Source organism: Dama dama, chromosome 12 (assembly GCF_033118175.1).
Source record: "Dama dama isolate Ldn47 chromosome 12, ASM3311817v1, whole genome shotgun sequence".
Classification (NCBI taxonomy): domain Eukaryota; kingdom Metazoa; phylum Chordata; class Mammalia; order Artiodactyla; family Cervidae; genus Dama; species Dama dama.
The window spans coordinates 78,960,417-78,967,112 of NC_083692.1; the positions used below are offsets into that span (position 1 = coordinate 78,960,417).

General features: G+C 36.8%; 1 pseudogene; it reads left to right on the forward strand.

The window, feature by feature from the left end:
- Positions 1–4,114: 4,114 nt before the first annotated feature.
- Positions 4,115–4,774, forward strand: LOC133067088 (T cell receptor delta variable 1-like; annotated as a pseudogene).
- Positions 4,775–6,696: the final 1,922 nt, after the last annotated feature.

Sequence of the window (6,696 nt, forward strand, 5' to 3'; positions counted from 1 at the left end):
AACAGAAATAGAATAATAGAAATAAATATGGGATACAAAGTTAATTTTGCTAAAATGATTATATTCCTAAAAATTATCTTCCTAGATAGAATTATCATGGTGAAAAAAGAGAAAACACAAATTAGAAATATAAAGAATGAAAAAGTAAAGAATAGATGCTGCAGTGTTAAAAGGATAGAGTACCTCTGCTGTCCACCTGAAACTATCACAATATTGCTAATTGGCTATAGTCCAATACAAGATAAAAAGTTCAACAAAAATGAATAAAAGGAGATAATAAAAAATCATTAACAGGATAATGCTACTGACTCATCCCAAGTGGGGATGGGAGAAAGTGGGCAAATCTAATTTTTTGGCAAAGGTGCAATGACTATTCAATGGAGAAATGATAGTCTTATGAGCAAATGATTTAGGGACAATTGGATATTCCTAGGCAAATAACTGAATCTTGGCCTAAATCTTACACCTTATACAAAAATTTGAGGAAAGTCACAAAACAGACCATATAGCCAAGTGTAAAATCCAAAACTATAAAACTATGAAAAAAAAAACAATCTTCAGTACCAAGTGTTGGACAAAATGGTTTTTGTCATGACGTCAAAGCACAATCCATAAAAAATAAAATATTCATCAAAAGTAAAAATGCTTGCTCTGTGAAAGATACTATTAAGAGAATGAAAAAGACAAACCACAGAATGGCAGGAAATATTTTCACAACGTGTTTTCATCAAAGGATGGTGTTCAGAAAACAATGACTGTCTAAACTCAGCAGGAAGAAAACAAGTAGTTCAATTGGAAAATCGTTCACCCAGACATTTCGTGGAAGAACCATGTGTTAGGGAAATAAGCATGTAAACATATGTTCAACATCATTAACCATCAGGGAAATACAAATTAAAACCACAATGAAATATCATTCCACATATTTCTTAATGGCTAAAATGAAAAATAATGATGATACCAAGTTCTGGCAATGATGTAGAGAAATTGGATCACTCATACATTGCTGGTGGGTAAATGGAACAATCATTCTGGAAGACAGCTTAGCAGTTTCACATAAACTTAAATATTCACCCACCCTACAATTCAGCAGTCACACTCCTTTATGGGCATTTATAATGGAATAATGAAAAACTTAGGCTCACACAAAATTTGTACTTGAATATTCATGGAAACTATATATGTGATGGCCAAAAACTGGAACCCAGCCAAATGTTCTTCATTGTGTGAATAGATAAATATGCTGTGGTACACCCATTCAGTATAATATTATTTATAGATATATCTCAACTTGCTATAAGGTTAAGTGTAAATAAATCCTTTTAAGTTGAAAATGTTGTAAGTGGAAAATGCATATAATATACTTAACCTACTGTGCATCACAGTTCTGCCTGGCCTAATCTTAAAGGTGTTGCACTGAAAGTGATGCATGGGACAAGTGCTCGGGCCTGGTGCACTGGGAAGACCCAGAGAGATCGGGTAGAGAGGGAGGTGGGAGGGGGGATCAGAATGGGGAATACATGTAACTCCATGGCTGATTCATGTCAATGTATGACAAAACCCACTAAAATACTGTAAAGTAATTAGCCTCCAACTAATAAAAATAAATGAAAAAAAAAAAAGAAAAAAAAAACCAGAATGGTTGTATGGGTGCTGCTGCTGCTGCTGCTGCTGAGTCACTTCAGTCGTGTCCGACTCTGTGCGATCGTATGGGTACAGAATGGTTGTGAGTGTATCAGTTGTTCACCCTCATGATCCCAGGGTTGACTGAGAGCTCAGCTTCCTGTTGCTGCCCAGCATCACTAGAGAATGTCATACAGCACGTTGCTAGCATGGGAAAAGATAAAAATTAAAAATACAAAGCATGGTTTCTAGTGAGTGCATATTAGGTTTCTCACTACTGTAATGTGAAAAATCCTAAGTTGATTCATCACAAGTTGGGGACAGTCTGTAGTGATTAAAACAAACTTACTATTGATTCATGCAACAGCCTAGATGGATCTCAATGCTGAGTGAAAAAAAGTATCTCAGAAGACTACATGATACATGCTTACATACCATATTACTACAATTGCATGCATAATGTATAAATTTACTTAAACAGCATTCTCAAAAGGACAAAATATAGAGATGAAAAGATCAGTAGTTGCTAGGAGTTGCAGGGGTGGAGACAGTGTGAAAGTGATTTTCTCTAGAGAAATGGAACAATTCTGCATCATGATTTTAGTGATGGTAAAAAAATTTATACCTGTGATAAAATTTCAGAGCTATGCATAAAAAAGAGTGCATATAAAGCTGATATATCAGATTATCATCTGTATTTTAGTAATACTTTATCAATATCAATTTTCTGGTGTATATATATAATATCTATAATTATATATGCTACATATACAATAGCATGCTGCTGCCCAGTTGCCGTGGACATTCGTGATCTCTTCTACTTAAATACAAGTAGGTTTGGTCATGCAAACCAGGGCATCAGCTGCCTGTCAGCGCTCAGAGGTGAAATGGCACAGAGGAGATGTCTCAACTAAACGTGCACTCTCCTCCATGCATCAGTCGCTAACAACACCGCTCAAGCAACTTAAAAGCAAGGAGTTGGCACTGCTTTAAAGACCTTGTCTGTACTTCCTTTCTACTATTTGTTTGCCTTTGGTTCTTTTATATTAATACATACATTAAAATGGTAAAACCAAATGGAAAATTGACAGCTACATTCAACTGAACAGGTAACAGTTTACAAAATTTCAGTAATCACCTTCTATGCTATAGACATATACTGTGTGCTTGCAGTCTGTAGATACCAAGTTTTGTTGGAGCGCATTATAGTATTATGGCACAGAAAGAACTGACATGCTTATCTTAACTTTACTTAACAAAAAGAAAAAAATAACAAGCAACTAGCTAGTAAGACTGAACACTTTGGGCCAGTGGGACAGAAAAAATAACATGAGGAAAATTCTAAGACACATGATCTAAGAAGTACAATTCTACTTGTGGAAGGAATGGGACTGGATTTCCTGATCCTCCTTAAAGTCTGATAAATAAGATTCAATATCAAGTTTCAAAAGAATAATTATTTTATTCTGGTTATAAATTCATACAAACATAAAAAACAGAATAGACTTTGAAAGTTAGAAGGACTGATGTTTAATCATTTGATGTCAAAATGATTTTATGTATTGAAAAAACCAAATAGAGCCCTAAAACCTATAAAAAAAAATCTTAAAAATTTTTAAAATACTGCCTTTCACCAAAAGTCTGTGAGTTTTTCAATAGAGTATTTAAATTTTGGATGGAGAAATGTAAGTATAGGCTAAATGAATGACTAGTAAATAAGTAGATTATAAGAAGGGTTCATTGATTATATTAAATCTTATTTTAGTCTGCTCATTTTGTTACAAACAGCATTATTTTGTTCTTTTTCATGGCTGAGGAATTTTATTGTGGGGTTTCCCCGGTGGCTCTGCAGTAAAGAATCCACCTGCCAAGCAGGACACATGGGTTCGATTCCAGGCTCAGGAAGATCCCTGGAAAAGGAAATGACACCCCACTCCAGTATCTTGCCTGGGAAATCCCATGGAAAGAAGAGCCTAGCAGGTTACAGTCCATGGATCCCAAAGAGTCAGACACCACTTAGTGACTACAGAACAACAACAATATCATTGTACATAAGTAACACATTCTATTCATTTCTCTGTCAAAGCACATTTCATTTTGCTGTAACACAAACTGTAAATCAACCAAACACCAATAAAAATGTAAAAAACAAAAAACAAAAAATACTATATTAAATGGGATGGCAAAATTATTCTGTGGAATAATTATAAGTGAAAATCAACTTGTTTGTTCTTTAGTTCCACTCAGTTCAAACCTTTAAAATAATTGCTTTTGCAAAGCCCCCTTTCAGGCTCAGCCTAATTTAATTACCCATGAAAGAAAAATAGACAAAGAAATGTTTGTGGTGAGCTAGACATTTTTTCCCCTGTCTGTGCACAGACCATGTTACCTATGAACATGAGAAACGCCACTTCCTGTCTGAAGGAGTCACACAGGAACTGGATACTATGTATATGTGCTGCCAGGCACACAGAAACACTGAACTCTCAGCTTGAGGCAGAACTCAGCACATTTGTGCAGGGGAATCCATGCCTCATGTTGTCCTCCAGTCTGCCCTGGGTGTTCCTGGCCTTCATCTTCTCTGGTAGGTATTCTAAAAGAGAAGCAAACATCTTATGATTTCAGCTTGGGTTTTTCAGTCTAATTCCTATACTATTTTATTCACTGCTCCATCTCTGTTTTCTGATTTCCCCCACAGGATCCAGTGTAGCCCAGAGAGTTACTCAAGACCAGCCAGACATTTCCAGTCAAGTTGGGGAGGTAGTCACCCTGAGCTGTCGCTATGAGACAAGACTGAGCAGTTACACCATTTTTTTGGTATAAACAACTTCCCAGTGGAGAGATGATTTACCTTATTCGTCAGGGTTCTTCTAGCCAGAATGCAAGGGATGGCCGCTACTCTATAAATGTTCAGAGATCGCATAAATCCATCAGCCTCACCATTTCAGACTTACAGCTGGAAGACTCTGCAAAGTACTTCTGTGCTCTCTGGGAACTCACAGTGGTTGAAGTAATAGGAAAAGCTGAACAAAAACCCCAGAGCTTAATAAGAGAAAGCCCTCCTGCTGAGGGACCCAGGCTGAAAAACACACCTGCAGGCCCCAGGCAAGAAATGGTAGTCCTGTGGTTGCTTCATCTGTGGTCTGGATAAGAAGATTTAATTCTAAATAAAAGCTCCTTCTATGTCATTTGGAAGCAGGTGTCCAGAGTAACTTTCTAATGATACGTTCTCCTCCTGAATTTTTTACTTTAAATCAGTCACATGGAACATGTGTAAAGTTGTCTAAATTTGAAAACTTGCCCCATAAGAACATAGAATAGCAGTTTCACCGGAAAGGGCTCATATCACAAATCTGGATCTAGAAGCTGAAATTGTCATGAAAATCATCTCCTTAGTGCTTTCCCCTCAGAGTTTGCGTCAGGGCACAATCAGAGGAGAACCACTAGTGATGTAGAGTAAGAGATTAGTTATAAGGATTAGAACACAGGCAATGGGGAGAGCTGGTGGGAGAGTCCATAAAAACCATTGTATTTGTATTTGGTGTTGAGTTGAATTCACTGTAAGTCAACTAGAGTAAGACTTGTGAAGGAAAGTTGGATGTGGACAAAAGCACGGACAAACTGTGACATGTATGGAAATATATGAGGACAACGGAACCCACTAAAACTTGTCTTTCTCTAACCTCCTTAGGGCTCACAGTAGTGGGTGACCTTCGGGAGAAGTGGATGTCATTTGCCATCATGCTACATGCATACTTGGTCTCATACAAAGAGAACATGAGTAAGATATCTGGTGGAAGGTCAAGAGGTTTTAAGTCAACAATAAATTGAACTATCAGAGCAGCAGCAACAGTATCTATTGCCATAGTCTCTGGAGCCCTGTACCAACCTGAGGAACAGAGAAACATGCTACTTCATCATAAGTACCTTCCAAAACTTACACAAATCTCTTTCAGGGCCAACTCTAACCCAGAACAATACAGGGAAGCAAATCCTGGGAAATAGATTTTCATATTGTTAAGTTGAGACTGTACATAAGCTACCATAATAGCTTGACTAGTTAACTTCCCTCGTTAACTAGGCATTCATCAGTACCTCTTTGAACATCATATCTTTCTAATAAGGACCACAGGAAAACTATGCTTGCTGTTAATATGATGCAATTATTCTTCATTCAACCAAAACAAGCTGTCTCCTTCAAACAGAATACCAAGTTTATTTATCTGTTTAAGGTTCTTTGCTCTTCTAGCTAAACACACTCTCCCAATGAACCTTATATCTTAACTACTGAGATACAATGAGATAAAGATTAATTTGTAGTGGCATATTTTATGTTAGACAGGCAGGCAAACAGGAGAGGGAAGTTAAAAATGGTTAGTGTATACATAAATACATTCATATAAAATGAAAATAATTTTATAACTACTATTGCTTTTGTTGTTTTTTTTTTGCATAGTAATTGTATTTATCTTACTTTATTTAATGTACTTTTTCCCCCCATCCTGAACCCCCCTCCCACCTCCCTCCCCTTCCCATCCCTCTGGGTCTTCCCAGTGCACCAGCCCTGAGCACCCTGTATCATGCATCGAACCTGGGCTGGCGATTCGTTAATGACTATTGCTTTTGTTATTGCTGCAAATGACCACATGATTGTAACTAGGATTTATAACTACCTCATCCATTACCCATTCCATAAGCTCTTTATCATAGCAAGAACCTCCACTCGCTGTTGTACTTGACTTCCTATAAAGCAAGCTGCTTATTCAGGAGCATTGCTATGTGGAAAGTCATAAAGATGAATAAAAAATTCTGAAAGTCGACCAGGATAGTTTTAGCAGAAGTTTGCAAGACAAATCCAAGGGTCTATTTTCATGGAAAAAAATCTTGCTAATACTCACTAGAAATTGATTCATTGTATCCTGGGAAATATCACTAACAGTCATAACTGACTATCATCACAAGCAACAGAAGTCACAAAAGGAAAGCATTTCTAAATTTTCTAAAGAAACCAAACAAATAAAACTTGCAAGGGAGATTCTTATGAGCATGAATGTATATTTTTTAATCGCCTTT